Source organism: Ceratotherium simum, chromosome X, assembly GCF_057802395.1.
Source record: "Ceratotherium simum simum isolate JZ-2026a chromosome X, ASM5780239v1, whole genome shotgun sequence".
Taxonomy (NCBI): domain Eukaryota; kingdom Metazoa; phylum Chordata; class Mammalia; order Perissodactyla; family Rhinocerotidae; genus Ceratotherium; species Ceratotherium simum.
In genome coordinates this window covers 125314230-125335919 of record NC_141940.1, presented here as the reverse complement: position 1 = coordinate 125335919, position 21690 = coordinate 125314230, and the positions used below count along the sequence as shown (strand labels likewise).

General features: G+C 41.0%; 1 protein-coding gene and 1 long non-coding RNA gene across 5 annotated transcripts in view; one reads left to right on the top strand and one right to left on the bottom strand.

Annotated features, from left to right (window-relative positions):
- LOC106800156 (neuroligin-4, X-linked) overlaps positions 1 to 10940 on the bottom strand; it is a 295700-nt gene extending 284760 nt beyond the window's left edge. The window contains exon 1 of one of the 3 annotated variants that reach the window (XM_087426647.1): positions 10647 to 10940. The gene's annotated coding sequence lies outside the window, so the exon portion shown is untranslated. Of the gene's footprint in view, positions 1 to 8809; positions 8974 to 10646 lie in introns of those variants that run through there. The other 2 variants (XM_087426649.1, XM_087426648.1) reach the window with 2 other exon arrangements.
- Positions 10941 to 10989: 49 nt separating this feature from the next.
- The window catches only part of LOC147912029 (uncharacterized), a 49983-nt gene continuing 39282 nt past the window's right edge, over positions 10990 to 21690 (top strand). For both annotated transcript variants that reach the window (XR_015550392.1, XR_015550393.1), the window contains exon 1: positions 10990 to 11172. This is a non-coding gene — a long non-coding RNA (uncharacterized LOC147912029). The remainder of the gene's footprint in view (positions 11173 to 21690) is intronic.

The following is a 21690-nucleotide window of genomic DNA, read 5'->3' as shown; positions in this document are numbered from 1 at the left end:
GAGGCAATGCAATCTGTACCCATATTTAAGCAATCCTAGCTCACCTGTATGAAAAACACTGTCTATTTTCAAGGTTGTTTCATGAAGTTAAAGATCTTAAAAGGTTGAAAAATAGATTATATGAGGAGTGGTGGAGTCTGAGACAATTGTCTGTGATTTTTACAATCTTCAAGACTCAGATACATTAGAATTCAAGGTATTTCACATTCCTTCAAAATGCTGTTATATCTAACTGTTGCTTATTGATTTTTATAAAGACCATAGGAAATGGCCATTAATTAAAGATGCTAGTTCCACTACCATATGTTAAAAATAAATATATATATATATATATATATATATATATATATACATCTCATGGGCACTCAGTTCTTTGTTGAGTCAAAGTAATCTGTTTTATACATGTATTTACTCATATGGCTTACTAAAATGAAAATCAACATTTTACAAATATAGAGTTTGACAACTTTTAAAAATATAAGCAGCTATACAAACATGGCATGTGAAGAATTCTATTAAATTGTCATGGAAATTCTTTGCCATTCCACAAGTTTTTGTTTGTTTGTTTGTTTTGTTTTTTACTCTTCTTTCCTGACTATTTGATGCATTCCCAGACCTCTGAGTTCTCATCACTCATCCAAATAGAAGAAAGAGACTGAGGAAGGGAGGGAGGAAGGAAGGAAGAAAGGATGGGTGGGTGAATGGGAGGGAGGAAGAGATGAAAGAAGGAAAGAATCCATATTGCATACCAGAAAATGGGAAGGAGTGATATATATATATATATACACACACACACACACACACACACTCTATATGCTTATATATATATATACACTCTATGTATGCTTACATATATATATATGCTATATATATATGTTTATATATATGCTCTAAATACTTCAACAACTTTCTTATGAACATTCACACATAGGCAGGGATTTTTGGGAGTAGGTATATGCTTAATTCATCTCTATATTACCAGCACTAAGTTCACTTCCAAGCCTATAACTGGCATATAGTAAGTACATGTTCAATAAAAGTGATGAATAAAAGAAGGAACGTGAAGAACAAACTCCTGATGGAGTAAGAAGCTCTTTTCCAGAAAATGACAAATATATCTTAGTCATGAAATTTCCTTCTTGCCAGTGCTAAGGAGCTACATTCCTGAACCTACCGCACTGATTTTTCATCTTGAGCAAGGCCACGCAAGAGATCTAGCCAATAGAATCTACCCCACGGTAGGCAAACGCATGCTTAGACAGGTGCCATCTCGTGCCCGCTCATGGCGGACAACATTGATTCGCTGTGGTGTTCTTTTCTGCTGAACTTCACACAACCTCAGACAGATTCTCAGTCTTGTCTTCTAAGGACACAAGTTGCCTATTGATCCGGGAGGAAAGATCCACTTGACACAGATTCTTGCTCGACACATGTTCCCACTGACATGAGGTTTCTCCACTGGTTCACAAAAGCACACTACGTATCAATTAATTATATTTCAGTGAGTACTGTAATATGCTTGTTACCACAGTAACATTAACAGCTCTTCAACTTCACTTGAATGTGATATTGGGGGAAAAAAATGTAGATATTGGAGACCAGCTTGGAAATCTACTTACCAGATATGACACGGTTTCTTCCAGAAAATGCATGTCAAGCTATCAATCAATCTCTCATGTATCTATATCTATATATGTATTTTATATTTACACTAATTTTTGATATGTTTAAATTATTTTATTATATAGGTTACATATCTATATATAAATATATAATACATAATTATATATCTAATACAGTAGTTCCCCCTTATCTGTGTGAGATATGTTCCAAGACCCCCAGTGGATGCCTAAAACCCTGGGGAGTACTGAACCCTGTATACGCTATGTTTTTTCCTTTACATACATACTCATGATAATGTTTAATTTATAAATTAGGGACAGTAAGAGATTAACAGCAATAATAACAAAATAGAACAGTTTATAACAACATACTGTAATAAAAGTTACCATAGGTCTTAACAACCTCAGCATGTGATTTTTTTTCTTTCCTTATTAGGTCAAGAACTTTCACCTTTTCACTTAAACGAAGCAGTTCTCGGCTTCTCTGTGGCATATCTGAATTGCCAGCATCACTACTCTTGCACTTTGGGGCCATTATTTAGTAAAATAAAGATGACTTGAACACAAGCACTGCAATACCGTGACAGTGGATCTGATAACCAAGACGGCTACTAAGTGACTGATGGGCAGTGTCGTCCACAGCGGATCCCTGGACCTTAAAGGGATGAGTCACATACGGGGCAGGACCACGCGAGATTTCATCACACTACTCAGAATTGTGTGCAATTTAGAATTTAAGAATTGTTTGTTTCTGGAATTTTCCATTTAATATTTTTGGACCAGGGTTGACCTCGGGTAACTGAAATTATGGAAAGTGAAAACACTACTGTACATTATGTATCTAAATGAATTTTATTCATTATATATGAAGGCTTTCCAACGAATTTTGGAATAGAATGAGTTTAGATGATGGAAGCTTTCTTCATCACTTACATAAATTGTATGTAAATACCACTATATAAATGTATAGTATATAAATACAATTATATAAATATATAAAAATGCAATAATATAGTAGTAATTATATATATATTTAAGAGAAATTTAGCTACTTTAGATGGTGAAGGCTTTCTAGATATAACTTGCCAATGAAACTATTTTCTGCAAGAAATCGCTCTTATTTGTGTTGTGGCTGTCATGAGACCACTTGTGTCTACACGGCAGCATACTGTCCTGTCAGAGATCTAAGTCTGTCTGCACATTTGTGATGTGTCATCCTATTTCCAAAGAACCTGCACCTGGTGGTGAAACGACCCCCAGGATGAGAAATCCTCTCGCACTAATTCACCTCCTCTGTGGCCATCACTTGGGATTTTTCGGTGCTTCCTCAGACGAGCAATATGAATGAGTGGTCCAGGTCGAATGTGAATGCAAAGGATCTCTGCAGGAAGAGAGGGACCCAAGACTGGAGAGAGACTATTATGAGTTTCTCAACTTTTGTGACTTCAAGCTTCTCGATGCTTATTGAAAGTGAACTCTGGGTTTCTCTACTGTGCTGATACAATGCTCCTGCGACTGTAGCAGAAGGTTTCAATAGAAACAGTCTCTCAGCAGAGCTCTTATGGCATGGAGAGAAAGAAAGGCATGCATGCCCTATGAGGCAGATAAAAGGGTTATGAGTTTAACCTTGTGAAAAGAGTGCCCAGTTTGGTCATTGTAAAAATTGTCAATTTCTCCATCCCAGTAGACGACACGGCGCAATATTGATGTTCATAAAAGGGTAATATTTTTTCACACCTACCATATAGATTATTTCACTATAAACATGGGTAATAATATCTTGTTAGAAAAATATTACTCAGATTAGAAAAGAAAGCTTCAGGGCCGGCCCCGTGGCTTAGCAGTTAAGTGCTCGCGCTCCGCTGCTGGCGGCCCGGGTTCGGATCCCCGGCGCGCACTGACGCACCGCTTCTCTGGCCATGCTGAGGCAGCGTCCCACATACAGCAACTAGAAGGCTGTGCAACTATGACATACAACTATCTACTGGGGCTTTGGGGGGAAAAAATAAATAAATAAAATGATTTAAAAAAAAAAAAAAAAGAAAAGAAAAGAAAGCTTCAAAGAAACTTAGAGAAAACAGATGCCTGCCCCTAAACCTATACTCTCTATTTATGTAGGTCTCATTGTTAATGAATGTCTACATCCTCAAATGAGGAGTACTCTCAGGTCAATCACAGGTAATTTACATTATGAATTTTAAATATCAGATACACTGGGTGAATGAGAGAAAAAAAGGGAAAAAGACTAAGGCAAAAATCACATTTTTCATTCTAGTATTTTGTTTTTTGCTTTGATCGAATGTGTTGCGATGGCTGAGAAAAACATTTTATGCAAGAAAATAGCTCTTGGCTATGCTTGTGCATATGGGCATATCTCTGAATATAAACATACACAGACACACACATACACATTTCAATTCTTACTGCATGCCTTTAGGCCAGGAGGGCATATCTGACTGACTTAGAAAAGCAGTTAACAATGAAATATTTTATTAGTGAAAAAAAAATACATTTATTTTTGTTTTCCCTCCTAGCCCATTCATAGAGTTATACTTATCTTAAGTGAGAAAAATATGAAAACAATAAAAGCACTTGATCTTAATAGGTTCTGGTCTGTACCCCCAACCCCTCCATCCTTGTTTCTGAGACCACAGTTCCCTGCTGTAGGCTGAGCAGCTGAAGCTGGCTGACCATCGAGGTAATGTAATATGTGTCCCTCTCACAGTTTTGAACCAAACTTTGGTGATGCTGAAATACGAAACATGGAAAATGACACCGCGTGCAAATCCCATCACAGCTATAAGAACAGAACAAAATGTAAAAACAAGCATCAACTCACTGTGATGCTTCTCATTGGTGCCAATTACAGTTAACCTTGGCTCTTTTTTAAAGGATCCAAAACCTTATCAAGAAATGCAACTTTAGGCTAACCAAGTTTCTTTTCTTTCTAACATATAAAAATAGCAGGCCAAGTTCCACTCTTTAAAGGAGTGCACTTTGCAAAATATGTATTCTACCCCCTCACCCACCAAAAAAAAAAAAACAAAAAAAACTCCAATGAAACAAAAAAAGAAAAAAATGGAAAATGAGCCTGGATGAGGTGTTGATGCCTACAGATATATAACACAGCCAAAGTCACAGAATCACAGAGAGAAATGTTGGTTGGAAGGGAGAAATGGGAATTATGAATCAAAGGGCATAAAGTTTCAGTTAAGCAAGATGAATAAGTTCTAGAGATCTGCTGTACAACATCATACCCAGAATCAACAATACTCTGTTGTACACTTAAAGTTTTGTTAAGAGAATAGATCTCCTGTTATGTTTTCTTACCACGATGAAATAAAATAAAAACATACACCTGGGATGATGACTTCCAGACCCGAGGACTCATCATCCAATCAGATATTAGCCTCTTGAAACCAAAATGATCACCAATGTCAACACACATAATCATGAGGTCCAATTGTAATCCAAAAATAGCACTCTGTTACTGTGGCAAAGCATTATTTATATAACAAACATTTTAAATAAAACCACCCAAATCTCTGGGTTATTTCTCCACCTTTCCAAAGAACTGTGAAAGCACATGCTATTTCATTAACACTAGCCTGAAATAAAGATTTGTCTCCTTGAGATTTATTCTAATGAGGCCTTGAGGGTCTATTCTTCCTCATTTCTTTCCTAAATTGTACGACGACTACTCTATTCCACTCTGGAATCAAGTCAATAAAACCTCATCTTACTATATATTTTCTATCTGTTGGGATTTTCCTTGTTTTCTTTCAGGTACCACTTCTGGGAGGAAGGAGGGTGACTTGGGCCAGAGAAGAGGATCATGCTGGAAATTGATTGGCCAACTTCCACAGGCAGGTAGAGCTCAGGTATTGTGCATGCACCTGGGACAGGTGAACTCAACACTGAATGTCTGAAGTTCAGAATCAGATCCCTAGGTGGACTGGTTATTCTCCACAGCCAACCTTCCATGCCTGTGCTAACTTTATGAGCCTTTTATTTAATTTTTATTTAGTGTAACCACGACAGAGAGAAATCCTTCTCGTATGTATATATTTATTCAAAGCCCATAAGTGGCAAAATGGCAAACTTCTAGGCGGTACTGCCTTCTTTTTCCCTTGTTCATTTGTGCTACTTTGCCCCTCCCCAAGAAAAATGAGGAAGGATTTCCCATTCTGCCATTCATTCAGCAAAGAACAGTGGAGTCTTTGAGAGGCTAAATGAAGGTTGTTTAGAGAAAAATGACAAACTGGAAAATATTCATTGAGTGAATTGTCCATGAATGGATACAGCGCATAAGAGATGACCTAATTGCCTAGAACCACGTGGGCTTCAATTTTGAGATTCTCACTTTCTCTCCTTCACTGGGCAAAATCTGTATATTTGATTTGAAACTGGTAGCTGACAAGTTTAAGAGATTATTTGTTGCTCCAGAGAAGGCATAGTCTGTCTTAGAAGTCTTAAAGATAGTTAAGTAGACTAAAGTCTCTCTTCTAAAAAGATATAGTATCCAGAAAGAAGAAAAAAAAAAATGGGCAACTGATTTAAACTAAACTCTGAACATATTTTTCTCATTTGGGAATAAAATGTACATTGTTAAGAGTAGAAACCATTATAGAAAGAATGCAGGCTGGTTTATATACTAAAAATCTGTTCCTTACACATGACTTTCAGATGCTAAAATCAGCTCTCACCAAGTCTGGAATTTAAGTATGTTTTAACCTGATAATCCTATCTTCAGAGCGAGGGTATTAAAGGACTTAAGATATCTTTATATCATCGCTTCATTTGGACAAAATAATTCTGTCAACAAGTTGCATTATTGACAATACTCAACCATATAATAAAGGTTTAAAATATGGAGTACCAATTAAAATGGAAAAATGTTAAAGGGAAGCCAGACTCCATGCACCTGAATGTGTACTTTTGTATGAACCGTCTCTAGGTTTTTTGTTTTGGTCTAGGCATAAAAGCACTATACTCTAAGGAGTTCTTAAAGAGATTCTTGCACAGTCTGAAAGCTATGTAATGTGCATAGTTAGTAAGCACTGGAATCTTTGTGCAGAGACCAGAACCTTTCCACAAATTACTACAAAGAAAAAAAAAAAAAGAAAGAAAAGGCCAAGTTCAGAAATAAAGAAAAACTTCATATGCTTATTAGTCTACATTCCAGGCTAAAACCATGAATTTTCAAATACCCTCAAGTCTGTTCACTTGTAAATTTAATAGCATCCATATACCTGCTTTATCCACCTTCTGTAGCAATCGGTTACTTATCAAGTATCTGTTCTATTCTTAGACTTGGGTAAAAATTAGCTGGACTGCAGGTTTTAGGGCCAAAAGTACATTCAGCACTATTTTATTTTAAAAAAATACAAAGGAAAGCAACAATTCCTCCACCCAAGAAAAATATGTCAAAACATCTTAAAAATGGCATCAAAGCACAGCCATTATTAGGAAAATGCAATTATTATTAAATCCCTTCACGAAATCATTCTAGTTTCCAAAAAATCAAATCTCTCATTTGAATCCAGTGATTTAAAACTGATGAAGTAATTTTCCACTTGTTACAATCGGCTTGATTGTCTTCCTACATGTCAAGGAAGAGACTTTTTTAAATTGCTGTCTATCTATCTACATATATACTCAACTACATTTCCTAGGGTAATAGAATACTGAACTTCTAATCTGGAAAAAATATATATTTGCAAAGGCTTCCTTGAAATTCTTACATTCTTAATTTGGGGACAAATTTTTAAAATCTAGAGTTTTTTTCTGGAAATAAGGGATGAATGTGACCCTGTGCCATTATCCCCGGCCTTACTACCTTCTGCTGCATCGCCACAGAGATATTTATCTTGAGGATTTTCAGGATTGCAGTTAACCGCTTCCCACAGCCAACTAAGGCATGAAATAATTCTCCATTCCCCCCATCTGCCACCACAAAAATGCAGATTTCTGTGCAATCTGATCACTTCTCTGGGCTCTGCCATCCTCTAGGGAAATGCTAAGCATCTCTTTTCAAACCAGGCAGTTCTTTTAGCAGAGTGGTGTTGCTTTGTTCTGATGGAAAGTCAGGTTTTCACATCCTGCTCATTTAATTTCTAGCTGAAGAAGGTACCTATTGACAATGTCTTAAGCATGCACTTCTATGTGGCCTGTAGAACGCCTACACAAACTGTAAATTCTGCTTCATCAGGATAACTAGGTCTCCCCGAACTTTTTCTTTTTTTTTTTTTTTTTTCCCCTCTGCATCCCTCAAATCATGGTAAGTGCTGACTCTGAGAAGAGAGCTAGCTCACACCACCTCCCGTTAGAAAACAGTTAAATGCAGCGCGATCTTGATGTCGATGCCCTGCCAGCAGTGGATCCCTTCAAAAAGCATAGGATATGAGCACATAAACCCGTTTCCCCCCAACTGACCAAACAGGAAAAAAAAAAAAAAAAAAATCAAAATCAAAGGAAGAATCCATACCACCACCTCGTGGATTCTACTCGCAAGAACAGCACCTGGTTACTTCGATAACCCCCACCCATCAACCCTCGCCCCAAATTTCTTAAGTTGGGTCCAAATGACAGATTGGGATCCGCCGTCCTCGCTCACCCCAGACTCGCCCAAGCACTGGGTTTAATTCATTACGCGCGCGCCCAGCGCTGGCGCAAGCCGCGAGCCACCGCGCACGGCGGGGGTCACCCCACCGCCACCCCCTGGACCCCCAACTCTGCCTCTGCACCCCCTCCGCGTCAGCGCCGAAATAGCAGCCCAGTGGCTCCGAAAACAAATAAAAAGAGGCCCACACCTGCCGGTCGGTTCAGAAGAAGGAGTCAGAGAAAAGGAAACCCGCAGCCAAAAAAAAAAAAATACCCATTGGGATGGAGCTGGAGGGCTGCAGAGAACGCCCTCCGGGCGCCCCTCGCCCTCCAAGCGGGAAACCCGTTCCCAAGGTGGTCCCAGCCAGGCCCCGGAGGTGCAGGGGTTGGAGTGACCCCCGGCTCCCGCCCCCGCCGCTCCGGGAAGAAAGGGCGCTGTGTCTGGTGGCGAGCAGGCGACGGAATGGTGCGCCGGGCCCAAGACTGCGCGGGGCACGGGGCCCCAATTCGGGGGCCAAAGGCCCGCGGGGCTGACCGGGAGGACGCCTCCGCCCCCACACCCCGGCTGAGGAGACCAAACCTACCGCTTCTCCCAGGAGCGAAAGAGCCGAAGCAGGCTGGGGGACTGGCGGGGAGAAAGGGGTCGTCCAGGAGACTGACGGATGCCAGTGCGCCCGAGGAGGCGGCGGGGGTCCTGCAAGTGGGAGCGGGAGGGAACGACCGTGGGGTGGGGGGCGCAGGCGGGAACCTCGGCCTCTCCTCCCACCGCAGGCGCCTGGACCCCCGCATCATCTGCAGTCGAGCAATACATCCCCCCCAACCACCCCCGCCCGCGCGTCCGCAGCTCAGGCCCCGCGAGTGCGGGCGCAGGCCAGGGGCACCTCGACCGCGGCCTTGGGGAGGGGGCGGGTCTCAAGTTCACTTGTTTTTTCCAGGGTCTCACAGCCCCTCGCCCAACCCCTGTTCTTCCCCCACCCCAGGCTGCAGGCTTGGCGCCTCTTCGCTATCACTTCTAACCCCTGGAGCGAGAGGGGGCCAGGCCGAGCCACGCGGGAATGGAGGTGTGTGTGTTAGCTGCGGGGGTTCGGGATGAAATCGGCCGGGAAAGCGTTGGGGGTAGGGGTGGGGGTGGGATTTGAAGCGCGGGACAGCAGAGAGCTTTGGGATGGAGGGGTTGTTTGTTAGGTTGCCCAAGGCTATGGGGGTGGTCCGCATAGAGGAACCAACTCCCCAAACCCCCCACCCCCACCTCGCCCAAGGGGACTATTCGGCCGTGCGCCCCGCGGGCTCTGCTCCCGGGAACAGGGTTTCTCTGTCGGCAAGGGCTGGGGCTTCGCATCCCTTGAGACCCGGGCTAGGGCGCCCGGCGCCTGTTCCCGCAGCTACCAACTTTTGTGGTCCTCGGGAAAAGCAGGCAGTTCGGGGATGGTGGTCGGGCGGCAGCTGCGCGCCCCTCAGAAAGGTCCAGGCCAGACCCAAAGAAGCAAAACCACCAGCCACCCACCAGCCGCTTGCCTCCCCCCTAACCCACAAGCACGGGAAAAGGGGGGCAGGTAGCCCGCTCCCCAGCTTTGCAGAAACAGCGCTAAGCTACCGTCATTTCGTCTTCACCAGGGGTCTCTGGCGCGCCCGGGTCGCTCCCCAGCAAACCCCAGCCAGGTCCTAATCAATCACGTGCGTTATTTCGTGCACCACACAAGCCGTCATCTTATCCCAGGCCAGCAGAGGAAGGAGGAAAAAAAAATCGCTTAATGCAACCCCAGCCAAGCCTGTTTTCCTTTTTTCTCTCTGGTTAACCCAAAAAAACCACCCCAGGAGGTGGTAGCTGACAGTTTCCTTAAAACAGAAGGAGGGGAAAAAAAGCCCCTGATTGCTCACAGTTTCCAGAAGTCGTCCTGCCTTCTCCATCTCTAGTCCCGGTTTGCAGAGAGCTGGGGCTTCTCTCCTTCTCTCCCTGTACTGCAGATATATTTTTTTTCCTCCTCTCCCCGCCACACTCTTCTGTTTATTTGTATGTAAGACAGCTCTACTTTGTAAACACATCACACACGGCCCCAGAGCCGTTCAAATAGCTGATTGCAGCGAAAACGTTTCCAAACCACGGTGGTCCCGATTTATTTTTTTTTAAGTCGAAAAAAAAAAAAAATCAAATGTGTCTGTCGAGACGTGCATGTAGCTTGCACAGGACACACTGTACCTATATGTCCACACTCCCACCCACACCTAAAAAATGGAGCGACAGATGGGAGAAAGTCCTATGCAAATTTTCGAAAGAAAAGAAAAAAAAATGTCATATTAAGTGAAGCTCAAATGTTTGCAGTCAGGCTTATCATCTCTTGCTGGGGAGCATATACAAATCAAAATGTTTAAAAGTCTTAAAAAAAAAAAAAAACCCAGAGACTATGTTAAAACAGCACCTACCTTAGCCGTGGAAAACCTGCATGGGCTGTAAATGTTCTTTTTACACATCCAGATTTTTCTAGGGAACCCGGACTAAGGGTATGAATCAGGAGGATGTATTTAGTCCAGGCGCCTTTGCTTTCTCGAATCTCCACTAGATTTGCTCCTCCAAAGGAATGTGAGGATCACCGACACCGCCGTTTGGAGGAAATTCGTTGTTTCTGTCGTAAATAGTCTTCTGGTCAGGAAGAAAAAGGAACACAGTCGGAGCAGGAAGGGCAGAGCTAGGTCTGAATAAGAGCTCTGTGCTGAGAGACAGAGACGCGGCTGCAAGACAGAGAGAGACTGAACAGAGAGGTCCTGATGTCTCCCTCTGCTATTGGACCAAACTGAATGAAATTTACAAAGCCAGCAGCCAATAGATCTCCACAGTCGGCTTCATCACTACAGAAACCACATCCACAGCTACAAGCGAATGCAAAGAGCAGCTAATCCCAGTGCAAACCAGCTGTAACAGAGAGATTCCTGGGGCCAGGATGGCAAACAGGTAAGGGTGGCATGCAAGGCCACCACACCAGAGGCGCACAGGAAAGCTTCCTCTCTGGCTTCTCTGCACTCTCCCAATACCCTGGGCACCAAACAGGCTACAGTATTTGCAAACAGCTTTAACTCTTTGAGGTCATGCTCTGTGATAGCGCCAGCAGTGTGGAGCTATTCCCAGGGGGTCAGGCTGACAAATGTGTTACTCTTTCTGGATGTTACTGTGGTTATATCGGGAAGCTATCATATATATATAGTTTGACAGCAAAATTAGAATGAGGAGCTGTCAAGAACAAGAACCTCTCCTAAACCCAGAGGATGGGTTGATGTCTTTGTTTCTTTTCTTATACAGTAATGGTTTTGATAATACAATATTGGAGATGTTGTATTGGCCAGCTATTTGTAAATACCCCTCTTCACTTTTGGGGTCAAGGAGTTTATCTTTCCCAGCCAACTTCAAGTTTGGTTACATGACCCAGTATTTACCATTGGGTTAGAGGGAGTTGGCTTTAAATGGGCATCGTCTGAAGAACCTAATTGATAAACCAGGGAACAGTGTATAGAGATATGGCAATATGAACACAGATTCTAAAAGTAGATTGCTTGGGTTCAAGTCGCATCTGACCTTCAGTATGTATTTAAATGCTTTGTGTCCATTTCCACATCTTTAAATTGGAGAAGATAAAAATAATGACCTCATAATATTATTGTGATATTAGCTGTGTTAATACAGGACTCGACATACAAGATTTTTAAAAAGTTTGCTTTTCTTAAAATTATTTCACAGGCCTATGAATTTATTTATTGAAGAAGAAAGATAATGTCCCCTACCCATAGGACGTGCTCACAATTGCTTCTGCATTAAGGCAGCAAACTTAGGCTTCCAACTTGCTGAAATTATTTGTTGTGATGATACAATTAGGGATTCCTCACATGTTTTAAGGGATGGACTCTTGGAGGACATGGCCAATAATGAGGAAGATGATAAACACTGGGGCAGGGGACCTAGTTTCATATCAAGCGTCTACCCTTGCTAGCTTTGATTTGTTGGAAAGTCTTTTATGGTCTGTGCGTCTTAGGGAATAGATCTATTAAATAGTGATTAAAATAGCTCTCCTGTGGGTTCCTTGGGATGATTAAATGAGATAATATGTATGAAGACATCCTTTACCAGAAAGGTGTGTGTGTGTGTGTGTGTATATATATATATATATGAGAGAGAGAGCTACTTTTAATCACTGTTTGCATATAATATATATGCAAACGAGATACATATCTCCAATAATAGAAGAAATATATATATAAATAAGAAGAGAACATATATATAGATGTTCAAACATATAAATATATGTTTCTTCTATTATTGGATGGATATTTAAGATCCACTAACATAATAGTATTGTTAATAAACATAGCTTTTCACCCAAATCAATGACTTACATAGATATAGATACAAAAATACAGATATAGATATAGACATACGTATTTCCCAAACTAGAGTTTAGAAGCAGAGCTACAACTTGAACACAATAATTTATAGCAGGCCAGAAAGTCATTGGCTTTGCCAATAGTGAATTAATTGATTGATTTATAAATTCATCAAGTAGTTTTTGAGCACAAGCATAGTCCTAAGCACTGAAAATGCATTTGTGAGTAAGATATGTCCATTTATTTTTGAAGAAGCGTGTAGTCTTGTGGATAAGGTAGCCAACAGCATAAGAAAATAAAACAAAACTACAGGAAGAAGTGAAAAAGTCCTATAGTATGAATTCATAGGGATCCGTGGAGGTGGAAATGATGAAGCAAGGATCTTCAGAGGAAGTGCTCTCAGCAGAGAAGGAATGGTAAATAGATATTGATCAAGTGCAGAAATTGAGAAAAAAGCCATGGTCACAGCCTGGATAAAGCCACAGCAGCAACAACTTGTATGCGGTGATTTGAAATCCAGAGGGTTTGGTATGAGCAGGGCATAGAGTGTGAAAAGAAAAGAGATTACAGAGAGTGAAGAAGTGTTCTGAGACTTATCTATGAAGGATCCTGAATGCCCTGTGGAAAAGGTGGAATTTATCCAGGAGGCAGTTGGGAGCCAATCATTTATTTTAAGCTGGTGGTAGGGGAGGAATAATCAGATTTATTTTAGGACAATCACCCTGGTGGCAATATGAAGAATGAGTTGGAGGGGACAAGAACTGAAAGCGAAGGAAATATTTTCTGACACTATTGCAAAGATGGAGGTCCTAGAGAAATGAAGTCGTGAATAAAATATAGAGAGAGAAGAAGAAAAGAAAATAGCAATTGGTATGGGTAGGAGAGGTCATTTCTAAATACACTAAGGCAGCATTAAAAAATGAACCTGGAGAGAGAGAGTTTGGTTTGGTGGGTAAAATCTTCATGTTTGTCCTAGTGTATGGGTGAGCTGGTTGCGTACCAGATCTCTACCCAGAGATACGTTACCTGGGATGGGGCGGGCAAGCACATTTTCATTTCTGTCTGAATGATCTTCTTGAGATTAAAAAAAAGACTTAAGCAGACAAAGGAATTATTTGAAGAAGAAGTGAATATATAATTTTAGGAGTTTATAATTTTCCTTAATCCTAATTACCTGAGACCAGGGTCCTAAGAGGGAGAACCAAACACACCATTTCATAACTGTTGGGGCAACAGACTGTAATACAGTGAATGGAGTTACAAAGTTTTAAATCCAGGAATCTTGGAAGAGATAAGGGTATAATTCTTCATGTTTCCACTTGATCTAATGATGGAGTATGGCAATATAGAGAAACATGTCATAAAAAGATAGAAAACAATAGGGTATAGAGAAGGACCCATTGATATATGAGCCGAGTTTGGTACAAGAGAACTGGAAGGAATCTGAGAAATAATCTATCCTGTACTAGCGCTCTCTCTGATGAATCCATCTTCTTATCTCCATCAACCACATTCTGATCTAATGTTCATTTCCCTGTGAGGTTGACAGTTTAATCCTAATTGCAATATTGGCTAAGCCAGGGAGGCTTTTGGGCTGTACTAACTCATATTGGCTCTACTGATACAATAGTTAAAACAAAACAGAAATATGATTAAGTAGAATAATCGTTATTAGTGCAATAGTAATATATGCTATTTTATTAATAATTACCACACACTATTGGAGATATAAATACGTATAACATCCAAGGTGCTTAAAACTTAATAAGGTGATAAATCGAGTTCCTCCATTACTAAACTTCAAGGTAATATATGGTATAAGCCATCTTAGAAGCATATGAGAGGCATAGCATGCTTTCTATAGGGATGATGAGAACATCCTTCATAGTTAAGATTTTCATAGGAAATTGGAGAGCAGAAGTGAAAATAACTCCAAGTGAACAAAATCTGGAAAAAAATAAATGGATGTGGAGTACGTAGTGGCTCTGACAGTTCAAGATACCTAAGGTTCAGCCAGGTAGCTTGTTAAAAAAAAAAATCCATGCTCTTGGAACTCAATACAATGACTCAGATTTAGCAGATCTTGAGTTAGTTCTGGGAACCTGCCTTGGTAGGGACCTTGCTAAGTGAGTCTTTTGTAGGCAGTCCTTAAATTAAACACTGCAAATACTAACGGTGAGGAGTTGATGGTAGGTTCATAGTATAATGAAATCCTCGTGGGCAAGAGCCTGCTCGCCCAAAGAAGACTTTGTCCCTCTGACTTTGCTGTTTCAGACTCATCAAACACCATTAATTATGTAACAGGCATACACTGGACAGAGAGATGCTCTGTGCTGACTTTCCATCTGATTATTTTAAATTCTTTCCCTAGTTATTATTTCATCACTGGGCATGATTAGTCTAAATGACTTTTAAATTGCCCTGATTTTTAAAAAGTATTAAAGCTCCTGAACTTCACTACACTCATTGAGGATGAGAAACCCATTAAATATTGCTTTCATGCAAAAACCAAGGATATTGAATCCCAAATAAGTGGCCCCAAAGAGGTAGAGATCATTTTTAAATGACGTTTTGCAGCAACTGTCCCACTGTTATTGCCTAAGACTTTTTATGAAAATCTTTCACCATGTCTGTGTCACTTTGACAAATAACTACATGTAGTACACTTCAAAATTACGAAAAACATACATAAAAAAAACTTCGTCTTTCCAGGTTACTTGGAAATATATATGTATTTCCACACATACACATAATACATAAATATATTTAGATATAAAACAGAGAGGTTATAATATATAATGCTATATATTATATATAAAAATATATTATATATAAATACTGTTATATATTTTATATAACCCTATATATTATATATAAAAATAAGCATAAGAAATAAATATAAATATATATATAAATAAAAATATTTTATATACATAATATATTATATATATATATATATATATATATAAAAATAGAGAGGTGTTTATATTCTCAGAACAGTGGATTCCTACCCGATTCTGCCCCTGTATCTTCGTCCCGGGTATGAACACCACCTCTCTTCCTACTTTCATACTTTATACTTCAGATAGTCTATATCTAAAAAGAAAGAAGTTTAGTATTGGAAGGAGAGAAAATAAGCAGTGGCATGGGTATGCTATATTTATTGACACTCCAGCAAACAGCCCTCTCTCTTGTTAATGATCTGTGCCAGCTATGCGAGTAGGGAAACAGAACATCTCTGGTGAATGCAACATGGCTTATAATTGTAATTTAAATTAAATGAAGTAGACAAAAAATTATTAGAACAATTGCTCTCTTTTATCCTTTCAAACTCAAGATTTATTTTGGAATAACTTTTTTAAAATAAGCATTTCAGGGACCAGCCCGGTGGCGCAAGTGGTTAAGTGCACGCGCTCTGCTGCAGTGTCCCGGGGTTCGCCAGTTCGGATCCCGGGCACGCACCGACGCACCAACACACCACTTGTCAAGCCATGCTGTGGCGGCGTCCCATGTAAAGTGTAGGAAGATGGGCACAGATGTTAGCCCAGGGCCAGTCTTCCTCAGCAAAAATAGGAGGATTGGCAACAGATGTTAGCTCAGGGCTGATCTTCCTCACAAAAAAAAATAAAATAAAATGAACAAAATAAATTAAAATAAAATAAGCATTTCAGTTTTTTATTATCATTCATTGAGAAGAGAGGGAAAGTATTGCAAATAATGCTTTGCTTGTGACATGCATGCATATATGGAGTCAGAGCAGTAGGAAAATGTATATTACTACCAACGGATTTGTTTTGAATGGGGATCAACCTCTGGTATAAAGCACTGGTATATTAGTAAGAGGGGAATATTTTTCTAGAATAGGCATGACCAAAATTATATAGGGAACAGATGAACCTGTGCAATCTCTTCATGTCAAGAAACTAATGATGGCTTTTGGCCAACAGCCAGTGAAGAACTGAATTCCTCAGTCCCACAGCCTTTGAGAAACTGAATAGCACCCACATCCATGCAATCTTGGAGATGGATTCTTCCCCACTTGAGTTTTCTGATGAGACCCCAGCCCTGGCCAATACCTGCTTTGCAGCCTATGGACATCCTCGGGCAGAGGACTCAACCAAGCTATGCTCCAGCTCACAGAACCTGTGAGAGAGTCAGTATGTGTTTCAGCCTCTAAGTCTGTGCTCATTTGTTATGCTATGTACATAATGTGTTAAGTACATACGTATGCATGTATGTATGAATGGATGGATATCAATATGGATGGCAGCAAGTAAGCTGTAGAAAATACAAACTTCTGGGCCAGCCCCATGGCTTAGCGGTTAAGTGCGCGCACTCCGCTGCTGGCAGCCCGGGTTTGGATCCCGGGCGCACACCGACGCACTGCTTCTCCGGCCATGCTGAGGCCGTGTCCCACATGCAGCAACTGGAAGGATGTGCAGCTGTGACATACAACTATCTACTGGGGCTTTGGGGGGGGGGGAAACAAATAAATAAAATCTTTAAAAAAAAAGAAAATACAAACATAAAAGAATGTTGACCAAGTTGAACCAATATGCAAATTTTACAATTTGCCGAATGGTTGCTACAGATCTTTCAGACACACCATAGATGAATGAACCAGACTAAGTACATCATCTGCTCATAAAGCCTGCCAAAGGGTATCAAATTAGGGGAGTGGCGTAACTTGATAACCAAATCTGTAATTCCTACATTAAGCAAAATAGATTTCCTTCACTCTGGCTGAGAAGTGTATAGGTCTTATCAACAGCCTTGATCTTTTTACAGTTCATCACATCAAAGAATGATTAGTGAAGCCACCTTTTCTCTGGTCAGCCCTGTGCTAACCAGGGTGTGAGAGTCTTGGAAATATTATTTGATTCCAGAGGACTTATAATTTCCTGATATAACCATCCACGCCTCTCAAAGCCTCCCTTAGAAAAATTTATCATTCCACCTCCTGCATTCTCAAAGCACCTTGACCTTCTGAAGCACTTAACGCACCTACTTCCAGTGGCACGTAGGGTGTGTGTGTGCATGTGTATGTACACACATCTGGTCCCCTGGACTGTAGGCTCCATTTGTATGTCTCTCCTAATGTCCCACTTTTGAAATGTTTGCCTATTATTTTTAACGTAAAGGAAGTTGAATTTTGTTTCATGGTCTTCAGTTCACTTTCATTTCATATATTGGGCAGATTACTCCAAAAACATCAATGGAAATGTACCGGGAAGAATGGATGTTACCCGATCTTCCGACTTATGTAGGTTCATTCTTGAGGGTTGAGATTCCCACCTTGGGTAGACCAGGATGAAGTCATCTGCAAATGTAGTCTAATCCGATCTCACAGTCATGAGCCTTCTGGTATGAAATGAAGTAACACGGGTTTTTACTAATAAAGTGAGAGGGTTGAAGTTACAGATCAACACAATCCTCATGCCCATTGCATTGCCATTCTCAAGTCACCCTCGCACATTACTAGCATAATTAAGCTATCTATCCATAGATCCCCGACGGTGATTGCAGAAAAGACCTGTCTGATAGCAACTGAGGATCAATACACACACACATAAACACGCACTCGCACACCCGTTTTTTTTCCCTGCACAGGACTGGGCAGCAGGAGGCAAGGATCCTATACTGCAGCAAGTTCTGTTTCTCACAGGGATCTCAACAGGCCTTTCTGCGCTTCAGGATGCACCACAGTTCCCTCTTTTGAAGCCCTGGATGGACTGAGACCTCAGCATCCCTCAGACCCATCCACGCCTGGATGGGCACTTGGAGCTGCCCCTTCCAGGAAAGCCTCCCCTTGGCTGGTCTCCAGGCCCCTGTAGCCACCATCCCAGCCTATAAGGGAAGGGAAGGGTGACAGTCAGAAAGTTGAGAGATCATGTGTCCAGGGACTTCAACTTGAGAAACTTTCAGCCATAAATAACCACTGTGGTTTTTTTTACTGTTTTTAATGTGCTGGAAGCATCAAAAGCATCAATTATTTCAACGTATATAATCCTTGTGTTAAAAGATTGTATCTTTTATGTTAAAAGATTCCATGATTTTGTAACTTTTTTTTTAGTATATCTTCGTTTATTTTTATATATAGCTAGAGCCTGAAAAATGTAGACATTCTGAGACTCTGATGCCTCCTGGTCATCCCCACCTGGCTGGTTCTCCAGCGCTTTGAGGGATCAATTCTAACATAACAGAATGATTGCCATGGAGGAATTTCTCCTTTAATTTGTCTACTCTGGGGCCAGCCCGGTGGCGTAGTGGTTAAATTCAAGTGCTCCGCTTTGGCGGTTTGAATCCTGGGCATGGATCTACACACCACTCATCAAGCCACACTGTGGCGGCTTCCCACATACAAAATAGAGGAAGATGGGCACAGCTGTTAGCTCAGGGATAGTCTTCCTCAGACAAAAAGAGGAAGATTGGCAACAGATGTTAGCTCAGGGCCAGTCTTCCTCACAAAAACAAAACAAAACAAAAAACAAATTTGTCTGCTCTGTATGAACAGAAAGGCTGCACGAAAACTAGGTAGCCACTTGCAACCCATGAGATTTTTGCAAATCCCTGGGTGGGCACTTTAAATCAGAGGGGTAGAAACACAATCACTTAATGCAATCTTTGCGGGGCTGTGGAAAGTCGGTCTTCCTGGGGTTCATCAGTCTGTGCCACATCTGCCTTGTCAGGGTAGCAGAGCTATCTCCCCTCCAATGGCTCATTCCTCGACCATCTGGCTTCTTTCAAGCCACCTTTTCTTAATTAATGACACACACTTTCCTTTCTCATTGAAATCAAACACCCAGCACTGGCTTAGAAGATAAATAAGACTGTTTGACGATTCCTAGAGCAACAAGATTTCCTTCATGCCTTCTCTTGAAGTTGCCAGTTATTCGCCATGCTTTCCCTTTTACTTTATTTCCAATTTCAGGCTTTTTGTCATTATGGTAGTCTAGGTATTTTAAATCCACTTACTATTATTGCTATAGGAAAAAAAAAGAGAGAGAGGAGAGAGAGAGGAAAGAAGGAAAGAAGAGAGGGAGAGAGGGAGCAAGGGAGGGAAGGAGGGAAGGAAGGAAGGAAGGAAGGAAGGAAGGAAGGAAGGAAGGAAAAAAGAAGGAAAGAGGGAGGAAGGAAGGAAGGAAAAAAGAAGGAAGGAGGGAGGAAGGAAGGAAAAAAGAAGGAAGGAGGGAGGAAGGAAGGAAAAAAGAAGGAAGGAGGGAGGAAGGAAGGAAAAAAGAAGGAAGGAGGGAGGAAGGAAGGAAGGAAAAAAGAAGGAAGGAGGGAGGAAGGAAGGAAGGACTAGTATCGTAACTGAAGCATTTTTCCCCTTAAATTGTTTTCCACATCCAGGTCCAGTTGGTCTCATGCCAGCTGATAGCAATACCTTAAATACCATTTATTAACTCAGTCTTATATAGATCCCATGAAAATATTTAACCCTGCCTCAATAGCTTAAGTTTGCCCATGAAATTAATAATATCTAACTATTTTAATATAGCAGAGTCCTAAAGAAGGTAGTTAACCTGCAAGATATTACTATCTAGTGTCTAATTTCTGAACTCTCTCTCTAAGAGGTCAGTACATTTTCATTTGGACTAGTGAATAAGAAAGGCCAAGACGCCCACACTTATACCTATTTTAGAAAAATATGGACCAGGATGAATCAAATTACTTCCGGTCTTTGCTTTTTCTATCCCTTTTAATCTGGCCCCATGCATTTGTAGCACTTGGAAGCACAAGTCCCTATATTTTCCACTTGGTTATAAACACTCAGTGCTAAAGCAGTTGCTGGAATTGGCAAAAAATTTGGCAGGACAGGCAATAGGGGAACCACGATTAGTTCCTTCCTAAATTTAGCTTCCATTCAGGAAGCTCATCAAGAGCTGGGATCACTGATGGCTCTAACAAAGTGGAGGGGATATTGATTTTCTTGACTTATATCTTCTGCTTTGCAAAATCTGTAGAGTGCTTTGGGTTCATCATAAACCTAATGGTTCCTTAGCTGATATATGCTGTGTGACACTCTCCATAGGTCTCTGTTGTCCTGTATGACTTTCGAGAGGCACCAGTTCTTCATCTGTTCCACACTCTTTTTTCAAGAGTGTTTGCACAGTCAACAGCCTTGGGAGATAGAATAGTATCTCCCTACAGAACAAAAGGCAGGTTTCCTTGCTGCCTGTTATAAAATATTTGACTTTCATAAGCTCAGGATGTGTGTGGAGCATCAACCTGGGCCTCTGTGGGATGCCCCTTTGGAACCTAGAGAGCAGAGAAAACTGATGGCAACAGAGTGATTATGCTGCTTGCTGTACTGTGAATAATAATCTTGTTTGTCTCTGACCCAGGGGTTTTGTGTCTTCTGCCAGCATCCATGAAACTGTGGCAGACTTTCTTTTTAGCTTTCATGTTGTGTAAAGTCTCAGATGCTTCCTAGTTCCTGAAAATGCACCCAGAAGTACCAAGAAGTAAAACTCACCACTGGATTTGGCTCAGTAGGCATGTACTGTGGTGCACTGGATGATAGAGAGGTAAGATAATCAGGAAGGCCATTGTGTACTCTAGGAAAGCTGACATTTTCTTATAAATTTGTCACCAAGTTCCAGGAAACACACAGCATAATAATGTGGTGACTCTGACTTTGTGTCTTCAAGAATCGTCTTCCATTTCTTTTAAAGTCTCATCAGCATCATCCAGTCCCAGAACATAAACATGTTAACAACTCTAAAAGGCTGCTCATCAGAATGCAACTCTAACAGTTGATTCTTAGGCATGGTGGCATGCTGGAAGTGGAGGGAAGACTTGTCAGAGAATGGGATAGAGTTATCCACATACATCACCCTACTGAATATTTTCAAAAGTCGAAGAAGATGGTGTTTAATCCCTCCATAACATAGATGAGTAAGCTGAGGCTTAGAGAGACTATGAAGCATGCTTTTGATTCATGTAGTCAACAATTCTTGTCACTATTTCCAATGTGTGGGTTTTTCCCCACACCACAAAGCAATTCTGTGACACCAGCGGGGTGTCTCACAATTTAACTCAATTTTGACACTACCTACTCAGAGATAGCATCAGATTTCACATCTTAAGGGCT